Source organism: Pleurodeles waltl, chromosome 2_2, assembly GCF_031143425.1.
Source record: "Pleurodeles waltl isolate 20211129_DDA chromosome 2_2, aPleWal1.hap1.20221129, whole genome shotgun sequence".
NCBI classification, from domain to species: domain Eukaryota; kingdom Metazoa; phylum Chordata; class Amphibia; order Caudata; family Salamandridae; genus Pleurodeles; species Pleurodeles waltl.
The window spans coordinates 617,688,643-617,704,834 of NC_090439.1; the positions used below are offsets into that span (position 1 = coordinate 617,688,643).

The 16,192-nt window shown below is 43.0% G+C and overlaps 1 protein-coding gene across 3 annotated transcripts in view; it reads right to left on the minus strand.

Moving 5' to 3' along the window:
* Positions 1-10,657: 10,657 nt before the first annotated feature.
* The window catches only part of ALKAL1 (ALK and LTK ligand 1), a 692,892-nt gene continuing 687,357 nt past the window's right edge, over positions 10,658-16,192 (minus strand). For all 3 annotated transcript variants that reach the window (XM_069220161.1, XM_069220157.1, XM_069220158.1), the window contains exon 6: positions 10,658-11,282. The gene's annotated coding sequence lies outside the window, so the exon portion shown is untranslated. The remainder of the gene's footprint in view (positions 11,283-16,192) is intronic.

Consider the following 16,192-nt stretch of genomic DNA (forward strand, 5'->3'; position numbering starts at 1 on the left):
TCCCTGAGAAGTTCCAAAGATGTCATGCGCTCGGCTGCCAAATCATTTCTTCCACATGGGAGAAATGAGGCACTGCTAGTTAGCCGGAGCAAAAACCGGATTTAGGGTGACAGAGTTCTTTACACGTGGGTCAGACTCAGTCCCCCACACCGTTATAGATCCTGCTACCTAGAAATCCAGTAGTCTCATTTAGAATAATGAGAGCCCACGCGACAGACCTGTAGTTCAGGCTCCATGGCGTCCTGGTTCTTGGTTAGGTGTCAAAAGGTGAATGGTTCCCCTTTGATGTACTGTTTCCGCTGTGCTTTTGATGTTGTTGGTACTGCCCCAGAAAAGCTGGCGGATTGATGCCGTGTGATAGCGTGGGTGGTACATTGTCTTCCGCCTGTCTGTTGGCGGTGACTGCTGCGGTGTTTGTTGCTACCGCCGTGGCGTCAGAGTGTTAACATGGCTGTATATATTGGCGGTTTTCACCGTGGTCATGATCCATTTTTTTTACCGCCGGCCTGTTGGCGGTATTACCGCTGCTTTAGCACCGACCGCCAGGGTTGTAATGATGGCCTTTATATCACTTTTCAGTGATATCTCAACAATTGATTATTGCATTTGAATCATTTTGACCTGCATTTATCCAGATAAATAGTATATATTTTTTTTAACACTTGGTGGTGTATTTTTGTGGTGCTATATGGTGTTATTGTATGATTTATTGTACAGATACTTTACACATTGCCTTCTACGTTAAGCCTGACTGCTCAGTGCCAAGTTACCAGAGGGTGGGCACAGGATAATTTAAATTGTGTGTGACTTACCGTGACTAGAGTGAGGGTCCTTGCCTGGACAGGAGGTAACCTGACTGCCAACCAAAGACCCCATTTCTAACATTGGTGACCAGCAGTGAGGATAGGATTAGTTTTTGTGCAGTGACATACAGTAGCTATGTATTTTCACTACCTAACCACAGTTGATGGTCAACTTGATTTTTTATCTTTTTCTCCAATTTCGTTTCTCCTGTCAATGTTTTGATTAAAATCCTCATTTAATATATCTCTGGATGGGTCTCAGGCAGGAGATGAAGATTTTGATATGGCTATGCTGGAGACCCAACAGCTGAGGGCATTCTGCAGGGATATGGGTGTACCTACCCAGAAAGCCTCCAGGAAGGAAGAATTCCAAATGCCGCTAAGGGCTGGGCAGAAGCCCAAACAGAGGAGGATGTTTAGGAAGAGGGTCCAGAGGATGGCCCCTCAGAGGATTTTTTGCCATCAGTGGATGAGATTACTGCTGCAATTGTGCCCCCTGCCAAACAGGGAGCAGTGTCTCTGATCAGGGCTTGACCGCAGAGGAAAGGAGAGAAGAGAGGGAATTTCAATTGCAAAAGGCAAGGCTGAAAATTGAGGCTCAACAGCAGGAAAGGAGGGCAGAGAGAGAAGCAAAAGCAGCTGAGAGAGCCTTGGCTGAGAAAAAACCTTTGTTGACTCATGAACTGAGTCTTAAGGAGCTGGAGATCAAGGCGAGACAGTCTGAGTCCAGCAGTGATGGTGGCAGCATACATACAGGACCTGCTGGAGAGAAGATGGTTCATGTAACCAAGAATGTGGTGCCAATTTGTGTGGTGGGAGATGACATTGACAAGTGGCTGGCTGCCTATGAAGCTGCACTAATTGCCCATGGGACCTCTGAGGAGCACAGGGGGTGGAGTTGTGGTTTTATGTACCAGCAGGGGAGAGGGACAGACTTCTTACACTAGCTCCACAGGATAGATATGTCTAGGCACCCATGAAAGTCGATTTACTGACCAAGTTTGGGCTGACCCCTATGAAATACCGTCAGAGGTTTAGGGACAGCACCAAAATTTCCACACAAACTTCGGTAGTTAAGGCACTGGATGGATGGGTGCGGGACAGCAAGGTAGATAATTACAAAGGGTTATATGACTTGATTCTGAGAGGGCATATGCTCAGTATTTCTTTTACAGAGTTGCGCCAGCACTTGGTAGATAGTAAGCTGACTGATTCCAAGAAGCTTGCTGAGGAGGCAGATCTCTGGCTTAGCACCAGAGTGTCCAAGAAGGCATCTGGGGGGACACCCACAAAGGTGGTCAGGGTTCCCAACAGAAGAAAGAGGGGGAGAAAAACTTAAAGAGAAGGAGTTCTCAAAAGGCCCCCAAAAGAATTCCCAAGGGGTGGGTAACCATTCCTCTTCTAGCTTTGGGAAGAAGCCAGGGTACTTTGATAAAACGTTAGGGAACTTCATCCCCAAATGCTTAGAGTGCCAGTGTTCCAAGAGAGCACAGTCTACCACTGGACAGACACCTGGGTTGGGTAGTGTAGCGTTTGGGGGGGGGAGACAGTCCTGATTAGCTTTGGGGGGGCAGACAGAGGTTTCTCTAGTGTCCCTGGGAGAAAGAGAGATGGTGCCTAAAGCCCACATGCCAGAAAATACTTCAAAGTATAGGCAGTGGGTCACCATTGATGGGCAAAGGGTGGAGGCTCTGCGTGACACAGGAGCCATTATGACTGCTGTCAAGAGTCAGCTGGTGTCAGCAGAGCAGATAGTCCCTAATACATTCCACCAGTTCATAGTCACTAACAAGCGTGAGAGTCACCTACCTGTGGCTCTGGCTCCCTTTGAGTGTAGGGGGGATCTCTGGGACTATGAAACTAGCTGTGAGTCCTGCCAGGCTTGTAGATTGTCTGTTAGGCAATGATCTTGAGCATACTGTCTGGAAGGAGGTAAAGCTCAGATCCCACGTGGAGATGTTAGGTTTGCCTGAGTGGGTCTGCATGACCAGAAAATTTGACGCAACGCCAACTGGATCGACGCAGCTCCTGTGACTTCGTCTTGCCAGCGCAGGAAATCCACGCACCATCCCCAGGGTGTCTGAAAACCCCGCAACCCGAAGAGGATCCACGACCAGGTGCCAAAAATCAACGCACAGCCGTCTCAGAGGTAAAGGTAATTCACATACCTGATGATTGAGTTTGCTAATGAAATAGTAGTTTTCTCTTATGAGATAGATTCAAAAGTCTCAGGGATTGTGAAAACTAGGCATAAGAATGACACGCCACTGTCATGCAAAAAAACCATAAATGGCAACCTTTTCAACTTTGCACTGTTTAATACTGTGGAAGTAGGCAAATAAACGCATACCTTGCATATTTTACCTTTGAAAGTCCAGTTCTGAATGGTTAGTATGTGTTAACTCTTTCATGCACTTTTCCGAAGAAGCGCAACATGGTAGACTTTTTGTCCATATTCACATCTTAATCACAATTATTGGTTCATTTTCACACAAAAAAAAACGGGTGGCCAAAGAATATGTCTTGATTTTGTAAAACTTTAATTCTACTGTACAATTAATTAGCAAACCCTCATTAGGAAATTAAACCCTTGTTAATCAATAATTAGTACAAACAAAAAGAAAGAACTATCTCTTTAACACCCTTCCCCTAATACACACTTAGCACAGTCTCCTTACCAACCCATTAGAACCAATAGGTTACAAGTTTGCAGAACATTGTAGAAGGGGCATACCAGTTACAAAATGAGGTGCAGCAAGTGTGGTTTACTGTACTGAATGAAAAGCATATTGAAGGATCTATTACAATATTTAATTTTTACCACACCCAATCATAGACCAACTTACTAATCATTTTAAGACACCATATATTTTTATTCACTAGCGCTTTCACAGCATTCAAATCAAATATGTTTTTTTAAACCTGAAGCACACCTCCATTTTAACTTCCTACCAATTTTAAAACTGCCTCATTCAGCCCCAGCCTTCTCCTGTCTTATACTACTGCTTCACTTCAAAATTGTTAGAGTGTATATAGTGGGGTACAGCTATGTTTTTGGGCTAAGGAGGCTGCTAGAAAGAGTGGTATTGACAGAGACTTGGGTTTGGCTAACGTGGACATTATTTGGATTAGCTAGAGAGGGTTAAAGTGGCATCAATTGCTACCTTTGGTTTAATGCATTACGGAATGCCAACCCCCTAACCTAATCATTGTACACTGTGGTGGAAATGATCTAGGCACACTGACTGGGTTAGGGCTGGAAAGCCTAATGAAGGATACCTTTGCACAAACTATGTCACTTTTCCCTCACACTGTCTTGGTGTACTCCAACATATGCCAAAGGCAGACATGGAAGTGGTTAAATCAATTCAGTCCACAGATTGACAAAGCCAGGAAACATGTTAGTAACACTATTTCTGCCTTCCTCAGAGACCTTAACATGGGATGTATCTACAACAACAATCTCCGGTTTGACATGGATGGCACCTATAGAAGTGGGGGTATGCACCTCACAGACGAAGGCAACAGGGAATTTCTTTCCAACCTGAAACTATGCATCAGGTCTTACTTGTAGCTGTCACATACTCAAAATGAACACAAAGGCTCTTTACGGCGATCCCTATTGCCCAAAATGTTTGTAAATTTTCTTTATCAAATAAAAGGTTTTCAATCTTTTAAGATTTTCAGGACGACGTTGCACCCTTTGAAATAGTCATGACTACGCAGAACAAAAGCAGGCATTCAATCGACACCAACCTATTCAAAATTCATAACTATATATATATATAAGCATTTTTTTACACACTATGGACATCACTTTCTAAATAACTCTATAAACTCATCTACGACTCTCTGAATTTGCCTGTGACTGAGTTTATGAGAGTTAGAGTGTGTTTGTGAGTTGGAATGTCACTATATGACTGACGTTGTGAATGGGGGCACAAGTGTCAGAGTGGGTCTGCCAGTGGGTGCATGATTGTCTGAGTTGGTCTGTGAGTATGTGTGAGAGTCCAAGTGGGTCTGTGAGTGGGTGCGTGAGGGTCTGAGTGGGTCTGTGAGTGGTGCTTGAGGGGCTGAGTGGGTTTGTGAGTGGATGCATGAGGATCTAAATGGGTCTGTGAGAGTCTGAGTGGGTTTGTAAGTGGGTGCATCAGTGACTGAGTGAATCTGTGAGTGGGTGCGTGAGTGTCTCAGTGGGTCTGTGAGCGGGTGCATGAGTCTCTAAGTGGGTCTATGAGTGGGCGCATTAGTGTCTGAGTGGGTATGTCATTTGATGTCTAAGGGTTTGAATGGGTTTGTGAATGGTTGTTTCAAAGTCTGAGCGGGTCTGTCAGTGGGTGCATAAAAGTCTGATTGGGTCTGTGAGTAGGTCGTTGAATGTTTGAGTGGGTATGTAAGTGGGTGCATCGGGGTCTGAGTGGGTCTGGGAGTGGGAGCATCAGGGTCTGCATGGGTCTGTGAGTGCTGCATCAGTGTCTGAGTGGGTCTGTGAGGCAGTGCATGAGTGTATGAGTGGGTCTGTGAGAAGGTGTGTCAGTATCTGAGTGGATCTGTGAGTAGGTGCATACGTCTCTGTGTGGGTCTGTGAGAGGGTGCATTTGTGTCTCAGTGGGTCTGTGAATGGGTGCATGGGTGCATGAGTGCTGAATGGGTCCGTGAGTGGCTGTATAATTGAGTAGGTCTGTGAGTAGGTACACAATTGTCTGCGTGTGTCTGTGAGTGAGTGTGTCACACAGGGTCTGCGAGTGGGTGCATGAGTGTCTGAGTGTGGCTGTGAATGGGTACATCAGTGTCTGAGTGGATCTGTGAGTGGGTGCATGAGTTTCTGACTAGGTGTGTGATTGACTGCATGAGGGCCTGAGTGGGTCTGTGAGTGTGTGTGTGAGTGTCTGAGTGGGTCTCTGAATGGGTGCATCACGGTCTGAGCAGGTCTGTGATTGGGTACCTCAAGGTCTGAGTTGGTCTGCGAGGGGGTGTGTGAGGGGCTGAGTGGATGTGTGATTGAGTGCATGATTGTGTCTGTGTGTCTGTTAGTGGGTGTGTGAGTGTCTGCCTGGCTATGTGAGTGAGTGCCTTAGTGTATGAGTGGGTCTGTGAGTGAGTGTGTGAGGGTTTCAATGGATTTGTGAGTGGGTGTGTGAGTATCTGAGTAGGTGTGTGATTGAGTGAATGAGGGTGTAAGTGGGTGCATAAGTGTCCAGGTGGGTCTGTGAGTGGGTATATGACTGTCTGAGTGGGTCTGTGAGTGCGTATGTGAGGCCCTGAGTGGGTCTGTGAGTGGGTGTGTGATGGTCTGACTGGGTCTTATATAGCATGAACCTCACTCTTCAGAGTGTCATAGCGCTGTACAAGTATCAATTAAGTAACACATAAAGGAAAAAATGCAAATCACAATATTAAATATAGATACAATATTCAAAGCAGTTTGGGAGATATTTGATCCAGAGGAATCTACATGATAAATATCTGGTTGAATGACTAATAATGACTAGAGAAGGGATCTATTCATCAGAATCCTCTTTACTTCCTCTATGAAGAGGCTATAGAAGGGGTTTGGCCTAGTTTCTGGAGGTAGCGTGTTCCATATTATAGGGGCTAGACTAGAGAAGGATCGGTTGTATGTCATCAGTAGGAAGTTAGAACTTCTGAGGAACGACTACCTCTGGATAGTTCCAGTTTGTTGGCCACATAGACTGGTGTATTGTGACAAAGGGCCTTACGTGACATACAAGCTATCTTCATCTGGATTCTGGCTTCAAACGGGAGGCATTTTAGATAGTTGAGGTCAGGTGTAATGTGGCTGAATCTTCTCGATCCTGTGATGAGCCTGGCAGCAGAATTCAATGTGGCTCTTAGAGGAGCCAGATTTACTTTGGGTAAACTAGCAAGAGTAGCACTCCCTTAATCCAAAAGGGAGATAAACAGGGATTGGAACACCTAACTGCAAGTCTGCTGGGGGCCAGAAAGGTTTGATTTTCCTTAATAAGCTTAGATAATAGTTGACTTCCCTAGTAGTGGCACTGATATGATTTTTCATATTTAGGGGTTTGTTCAAAGTTATACCTAGTGATGTTATGGAATCTATCAAGTGTGGGGAACAGTTGTGAGCAATGAGTTGCTTGAGCCATTCTTCTATGATGGCAGAGTGATTGTGTGGAGTGATCAAAAGGAATTCCGTTTTGAGGACATTGAGCATGAGGTGATTGCATGTCAGCCATTGCTGGGTTGTCTGTTGGGTGCAGTTGAGCAGTTTGATTTCATCAAGGGAGGAGATTTTCAAATACAGTTGTGTATCATCCACATACATGTGGTAGTTATGGTTAGATAGATTCAAAAGATCAGTAAAGTTCAATGAGCTTGTTGAATAAAATGGGTGAAAGTGTGGATTCTTGAGGAATGCCAATCGCGACTGGTGTGATGTCTGATAAGGTTTGATTGACTTTGATTCTTTGTGCTCTATTATGAAGGAATGAGGCAAACCATTTAAAGACGGGACCAGATAGCCTCATCCGCTTCTCAAGAAGGTCTATCAAAGTATATGTTTGACAATATCAAAAGCAGAGGAGAGATCAAACAGAATAAGCAGACAGGACTCATTTTGGGTTAGCATTCTCAGGGCATCGTCAACAATGTGTGTTAGAGCAGTTTCAATGCCATGACCCATTGTGAAGCCTGATTGATGCTGATCAAGGACAAGGATAATGATCAAGGTTGTTGAATAGGCGTATGTGTGCGTATTTTTCTAAAAGCTTTGCTAGAGTCTGGATGTTGCGGATAGGAAGGGACAGGGAGGTAGTTGCTGAGATTTGATAGGTCCGGATTTTTTTATTTTAGAATAGGGGTGATCCATCCTATCTTTAAACAATTGGGAAAAATGCCCTGAGAAAGAGATGCATTAACAATCTTGGTCCAGAGAGGCAGTATGGACGGGCCAAGCTGTTTGATGAGTTTGAAAGGGAGGGGATCGTTGAAGTGGTTGGAGGGTTATATCGATGTTCGTAATTTGAGTAAAGCAGCTTTATCATGTATTTTGAAGGCATTCCAGGTATATCCAGAAGGAGGGGATCTAGCCTAGTGCTAGGAAACTGAGCAGAGCCTGGAGAAGCAGAAGCTGTGAGGTATGAGCAACTCAGATTCAATCCTCTTTGTTTTTTCAATGAAATAGGCAGAAAATTCCCCACCGCAAGGCAAATATCTAGTATCTACTGAGTGTTGGCTAGATGTGCATGTTACATGTTGTTTGATGATTTCTAATAGTTTTTTTGATCTGTTCTTGGCATTGTGTAATTGCTTTCTGGAGTATTATGCTTTGGAACTCTGATGTGTTTGATGTATGCACTTCTTATTGACCTCAGGTCCTTGAGGTGTGCGATGGAGGGAGCCTTCTCCATGAATTCTTGTCAAGCATTAATTTGTGTCTTTCTTCATTACAGCTGCATTTGAGGGATTTGAGTGCCAGATCTGTATTCTTTTTAACTGCTTCCATGCAATCATATCAAATAAGTCTAACATAGATTATGTGTAATGTTCAATCAGATCGTTCACATTTGTTCATGTCTGTGGGAGGATGTAGGACAATGCTGTTAGTACAGATTAAATCAGATAGATTAATATTTCTCATGTGTCTGGACCAATGTTTGGGTTTCCGGGTTGGTCCTTTCTAGTCATTACCTCCAGGATGTGGAAAGAGATAAGGTAGTGGTCTGACCAGTCACAGGGGGTTATGGATTCAAGTTGACTAGTGTTGACTTTCAAGATGATTCAATCAAGGGTACAGCCTCTATTGTGTGTTGGGATAGTGCAGGACTGGGTAAGGTTAAGGTCAGTGAGAAAGGGCGTGTTCAGTGAGGGGTCATTAGAGTGATTCCAATGTATATTGAAATTCCTGAGCAAGATATAGTTGGTGTGCTGATCGGAGTTAGAGGAAATGGTCTCCATTAAATGTTCAATGAAAGGTAGGTTGTTTCCTGGGGCTGGCAAATCATGTGGATTTTGCATACTATCTTGCCATTGCTTCATATTTCAATACCTAGGTATTCACAAGAGGTCATTAGCATAGTTTGTGAAAGTTGCAGGGTGAGAATGGAGCGGTAAATGCATGCTAAGCCCCTGAATTAGTATGTAAATGACTCTGTGAATGTATTTTTTTCACCGATATTCTTGAATTCATCATGTCGCTATACAGGGTGTTGCCCTGAGCATCACAGTGCATATATATATATATATATATATATATATATATATATATATATGTATATATATATATATATATATATATATATACACATATTAAAAAGGAATGATTAGGCCCGGCAAAAGGTTTATTTTGTCAGATTGAACTGGCAGTATAAAGCTACACTACAGGCTGCAATGACAGACCTCAGACATGTTTTAAAGTGCTACTTTAATAGGTGTCAAAATAGGTGCTGCAGTAGGCCCTACTTTGGCATTCAGGCCCATATTTAAAGGAAAAGCAAAAATGAGGACGAATAAAAGTATTTCTCCTTGTTGCACCGTGCTAACGCCACCCCTAGAGTGGCTTTAGATTTTGCCGCTGCCTTAGGTTTACGAAAACTGGTAAATCTGAGGCAGCATCAAAATGCAATGGGTGTGGCTGTAGCACACCCTCAGTAACACCCATTGCACGTCCCTTCCACGGAAAGGGCTGCATGTGAAGGGGCCAAATTTACAAGGTGGCATTAAGCCACAAAAAGTGGCTTAAAGACACCTTGTAAATATGGCACAGGGCACTGCGCCACTGGAGTGTCATGAAAAGTGACGCTCCAGTGGCGCTAAGGGCTCATAAATATGTCCCTTAATTTACAGGCTCTGGATACTTGTAGTACTGTATACCATGGACATAAATTAAACCAACAAAAACAAATTCAGATAGCAGGTAGGGTAGATGCAAAAGGTTTGGCGGGAGACCATGCAGAGAGGGCCAAGTCCAGCAATTGTGCATACTCCTCTTGGGATTCTTAAATCACAGAAATACATGTATGTGCACATTTTGGCAAACGTTGACAATGATTTCGGAAACCAGGCTCAAAAGTATGACACAGGAACTTTGTGCCAGACATACATAGGTCAGGTTTTGAGACTCACAAATTGAGAGATTTAGCGACTCGCAATTTGCGAGTCGCAAAAATTGATGCTCCAGTGTCTCAGACACTGCTAGCGATTCCCAAATGGGTCACAAAGGATCTACCTCATTAATATTCACGAGGGAGGTCTCAATTTGCAACTCATTTGGGTATGGTCGCACTCACAATGATGGTGGCCTGCTGGGGTCAGCAGTCTACCATGTCTGTGACTGCTTTTTAAATAAAGCAGGTTTTTTTTCAAATGCAGCAGGTTTTCCTTAAAGGAAAACAGGATGCATTTCAAAAATGAAAATGAAAAGTTTTCTTTTCATTTTTTCAGAGTGACCACTGCCTTCTCTAAAAAAAACACATTTTCGCCACCATTCACAAAGGGGAGAGGGACTTGTGGGGACACCGCCGGTTTGCGAATGGGTTACCATCAATTTGAAATTGGTGTTAACTGCATTTGTTTTGTGACAGCATTCCCGGACACAAACGCAATCATACATGGGCCTGGGAGTGGCATTTAGGAAGAGACATCCTCAGAATGCCCCTTCCTAATTGTGACTTGCAATCCCTATTTTGCAAGTCAATAACTGGATATCGACTCGCAAAATAGGATTGGTACTTGTCTTATGTTTGCTTGTAGGGCCATAAACTGACTGAAATAGCCAGTCCCAAAGATGGTGATCTTGCTATTCGCAGAACTGCTTAAGAGACAACCACAGGAGCTCGTAGCATAACCCATCATTAAAATAATCAGAGACATCGTGTTTTATAGTATTTATTCCACCAAAACTGCATTGCAGTTTTCCAGTCTTTAAAGTATTTACATTATTTGCAATTCTTTCCATAAGTGCCAATCTTAATGTAACTGATGATAGTCAGAAGCAGCTATGCGAATGTTCCAGAAAACAATGGATTTTTAAATATTTTTCCTGATGTGCAAACATCACATATTTTCAAGTGAGAGTAAAATATGCCACAGGCAGGTTATTCTGAAAAGTTCAGTTACATGTTCTTTTGCATTGCAAGATAGTGCAAATAATGGATGTATGGGTCTGAGCACAACAGTAAAAGAACAATGAAAATTAGAACTAACAGCAAGAACAAACAACTCCCTGCATGGGGTTATAACATTTAATAGGTATCTTATTAGTAATTATTATAAACTTTGTATTTAAATAAATAATTGATGTACTTGTACCATGGGCAGCAACTTTACAAAGTAAAATGTATCATTCACGTACGTGTGGAATGTTCAACAAACTGCACATGAAAATAAAATCCATCTCTTAATAAAATACATGGTACAAGATGTCGATAGTATTCGTGTGGGGAGGATTTCAAAGGCACTTTCTCGGCAAGTCAGAGTCCTATTTCACGTACGCCAGATCTGGAAAACAAAACAAATACTTCATTTTCTCAGTTTCAAAATAATGACAAAAGATCATTTAATTTGACTGAATATCTTTCAGGTGCCAACTAACCTTCGCCTGGCTTAGCTGCAAGAGGGGAGCATGCATGTAAAGCTCCTTCTTGCCAGAACACTTTTTTACTTTTCCCTACCCTACTTCACTACCCTACTTTTCCAACCTTCCTTCCTGCAGCTTCACCCAGCACCATTCTCAGGCTTACATTGAACACCTGCTCAGAAAAGGTGGTAAATATGGATAGTAATGCCTCCCAGAACAATGAAACCCATGCACAATTCGGTCCAGTAAACGGGGTCCAAATAGTTATTCCCCAATCCAGGGAAATTCATCTATATTTGCAGGGTGATCAAACCCTGAAATTTTATCTTGCCCTTAGAAGTCAGTAGTTCTGGGCACAGCACCAGCAATGTGTTCATCCTACAAAATATGCAACGAAGTGCAACAGGTAAGCAGAAAAGCGATATGTCAAAGCTTAAAGAATCAGTATATAATTTAAATTCTCTTTATTCAATTAGTTGAAAATAATCATAACAGAACAATAAATGAAACCAAATACCAATCAACCAATCCAATGCATCAGCTTCAAAATGACAGTGATGCACAGGTTAAGATTGTTTTAGAGAAATGTTAAAAACAATATATAAATGATATTACCTCAAATGTAAGCATGTTAAAACATCAGGAATTCAAAAAAACGGGATCTCAAGGAAACAGTTTCAACCACTAGACTCATGTCGAATGGGGTATTTTAAAAAGTAGCACACTCTTCAACAGCTCTCAAGATAGTTTAGCATTTAGAAATAAATTAATGTCACTCTGCGCCTCTTAAATCGCTGTCTCTGAATCAATAGTTTGCATGATATCATCAGATAACATTTACATAAAAAAGTAAAAGAGTCTGTGCAGAAGTTTCATCAAATGAATAACTACATATGCCTCCTGTTTCATATTCTCCCAAAGGGAAGCAGAGTTGCCACCTAATGGACCCCAGTCTCAAATTGGTCAGGAACATCAGATCCCAGGAATGTGGAACCTCGTCCAGATATGTCTGCAAACCAACTGAGATTTGAATTTTAGGTCTTGGCAGAGGGAATACTCTATCAGAAACGTGACTGATATCCTGTCTGCTGTATTATGATCCCCATAGGAGATAACAGGATCGTAATATGGCGGACAGGATATCCGTCACACTTGTGACAGAGTATTTCCCTCTGCAAAGACCTATATCGGGCCCATAATCTTGTATTGAAGGTTTCATGAACTCTGCCTTTTCCCCTACTCTTTGCCTTGTGACGCAAAAAATATTTATTTTCTACCCTTTATTTTGTTTCCTTAGTTCATGTGGCATAAGATCAATAGATGGTCTTCCAAGAGTAAGGATGATTTCCATAATGTGTTTAAACCACGGCATTTTGCCCCCCACATCACAAGATAAGGCAACTTCATTTACAACTTTATTAAATAAGGTGTAATCATTACACCACATTAATGAGCAAAGTAATAGTGGTGCTAGTTTAAGGTGATCCTCAACGTATTTCAAATCCAACTCTTGACTTACTGCATAATGAGGATACACTTATAGACCCTGTTCTCCTCTACTTGTGAAGTACTCATATACCTATATCCCCAAATGCTCACCCTATTTGTTAAAAGTTGGATGCATTTGCTTTTATACACTTATGAGGGTGGACGGATCAGACTTTTTCCTATATTGAATGCTAGATTAGAAATTAACCCGTTGGTTTGAATAACTTAGGTTTTCCCATAAACACATGGAGCCCAAGTGCTGGTATAATCAAAGGTAATCCCCAAATGAGGGAACTGATTTGTCCTTGCTATTGTTTATTCCTTAATTGCTAAACAGCATGTCTTCAAGTTTTTTGAAATGCAAGCTATGATGGGTGTATTAGAGAAAGTGATCTCCAAATCCAGTTGGTCTATAAAATCTACAAAAGCATTGAGAAGAATTTTGAGATCATTAGTAGTTCTGGTTAAAAGCACCGTATTGTCAGCCTATAGAAAGACATGAATGGGATACTACTCTTTCTTAATTATTGCAACATCAAGGCTGGTAATATGTAGCAAGAACAAGATAGAGGTACGCAGCCCTGGAGAATGCCTTGTCTCAGTGAGCAAAGATTTGTGTGTTCCCTACCTTCCCTAAATCTTACAGAGACATAAGGATCAAAGGAGAGTGTGCACAAAACATACACCATCCTGCCACCCAGGCTCATTGAAAGCAAGAGTTCCCACAGCTTTCACAACACGACCAAAAGTGCAAGAAAGATCAATAGAGGCTAAGAATACCGGACTGCACTTAGCAACAATATATGTCAATTATCAGCAAATGCAAGTTGTAACATTGTTCCAGTTTTCCAAGGCCCATCCTAAACCAATACTAAATTGGGGACAGAATCTTGGCATCTGCAGTCCAGAGTAAGAGCCAGTCAAGGATAACTATACAAATTATTTAGACCGCATAATCTAATAAGGAAACAGGACAGTAACAGTTAGGGTCCTGGCAAATCCCCTTTTTAAATACTAGTACAATATTTGATGAATGCCAGGACTAGGGAAATCCGCTCTTACAGGCTGCATTTATACTATTTGTTAGGGGGGGTGCCCAGAGCTCAAGATTTTCTATATAAAGATACAAAGGGACCCCATCAGAGCCTGGGTCCTTTTCAGAAGGGCTTTTGAATAATGCTCTGCTGCTGCTGCTGGGTCCCTGAAGCCTGGGGGCGGGGCTGTGAGCCCTTTAAATCAATTCTGAGCGCACCCGCTTCGCGGGAAGCGTGCGGGACGCGCCCGGGCGAAGCCCGGGCCAAGGGCGGGCCCGTCCTTTGCCCGTCCTGTGCCCGGAAGAGGCTGGGCTGGGCCACCCCCCTTGGTTTTCTCTTCCAAACTCTTTGTTTACGCATCTCATAAGAGTGTAGTGAGTGCCTTTTTTTTCTTTTCCCTGCGTTACATATCTTATTTCCTTTGCCACGCATGGGGAAGCGTAAGGTGCGCACCAGTCCTGATGCTGCTGGTGCTAAATCTAAAAACTTAAAACTTAATCGAGTAGCGTAAGTCCACTCAAACTGCGTCTCAAGAGAAATTGATAACTTAATCGAGGAGGTGGAATCTATTCTTAAGGAAAAGGAGAGCAAGGCCTGCAAGAGACTGAAATCTGGGACTTTACTCCCGTTCCTAACAGCAGGCCCTAACCTTTCTATTGACCCCCAGCCCTTGAAATCCCCTGTGCAAGTCTCTGTATCGCCTAGTCAGTTGGGTTTGCCTAAACCTTTGCCTTCCCCAAGTCTATTGGACAACTTAGATGCCACTTCTTATGATTTCATTCTCAGTGGCATCCCTTGCGCTAATCGCTTTTCTACTTTAGACCAGGCTGATTCGGTGGGTGCTAACCAACCTCGGATATCTTCACACGCTATCACTCCCTGTGACTCTCCAGGAGAAGACGTACTAACAATAGTCTCTAGCTTAAAACGTGAAGTCGGGGAGCTAAAGGGTATATTATTTGAGGTTCTCAATCTCTTAAAAAAAAATGATTCACCTCCTCACCGTACTTTGATTCCTGTGCCGGTACAATCTTCTTGTCCTTTGGGCCCGGTTGCACTGTCTGCTATTTCTTCAGCAAATGAGGACCACAACAAGGGCCCCACTAATAAGCTAGGCCATAGGATCCAACCGGCCACTTCGGCAGTACGTTCAGCACTCTCCTCTTTTGACTTTGGTCAAGCTGTGGCCCCTTCTACACACGTGGCTAATTCAAATTGTATTTATTTGTGCAATGTTCCTCCTCTTACATCCCATATCAGAGAAGACACCTCCTCCCTTGTCAACAAGGTGTCATATTGGATTCGTCATACCAGGGGCTGTGCTTCTATCATTCATTCTGACATTGTTTTTGCTTCTCGAGTACGTGGTTGTCCCGGTGGCCGTGATACCATCAAAATTAACCTCACTAACCCCAAATTAGTTAGGGGACTTTTGCAGATGGAAGCCCGCAATACGCTAAGATCTGATTTTGATATACATTTCCGTGAACGCCTGCCTGTTATTGGCCACAAGATCTTGCCTGCACATCCTCTTAGGCCCAAGGGAAGCCCCTGCAGTGTTCCAGTTCCTGCTCCCAAGTCTGGCTTGTTGCCTTTCCCGGTTGATGGGGCTGGTTTGGTTCATAATCCTAAACATAGTGGTACTCAAGACCCCGTTACTATAGGGGATACATCTGATGTTGACTGACTACTCTTCCCTAATCATTGCATACCTTGTGGTCCACTTGTACTGTCTCAAAGACCTTTAATCAGCCCAGGTGGTCCTAACCCAAGTGCTTCCTTCTGTACTCCTATAGCTAATTCTAAACTAATTACGGATACTGATTTTGGTACGCTTACTTGTAACAATCCAACTTCTGAAGGGTATTTGCTGTCCAGGAATGTGGCGGGTATTAAGAGCAAACTGCCTGATCCGGAGTGGGGGGCTTTTGTGGAATCTTACTCTATCTGCATGTTCCAGGAAACTTGGGCAATGGGTGGCATGTATAGGCAAGGTAATCGCTCTTTTATAAAAAAGGCAACTCAATCCCCCAGGGGAAGGGCGGTTGGGGGTCTATGTATCTGGGTCAAGATGTCTGAGATGGTTAGGGTCAAGGAAATTGCTGTTGATTCTTGCGATATCTTAGCCATAGTAATACAGCCTAGGTCTAGTACCCCTGTGCTGTGTATTAATATCTATAATCGACCAGGCTCCCTTAACCAACAGTCTGATACCATTTATCGCTTGCATAATGTTCTCTCTGAATTCCATTCTAAATATCGAGTTATTATTGCTGGTGATCTTAACGCCCAAATTGAGTTTGGCTCAA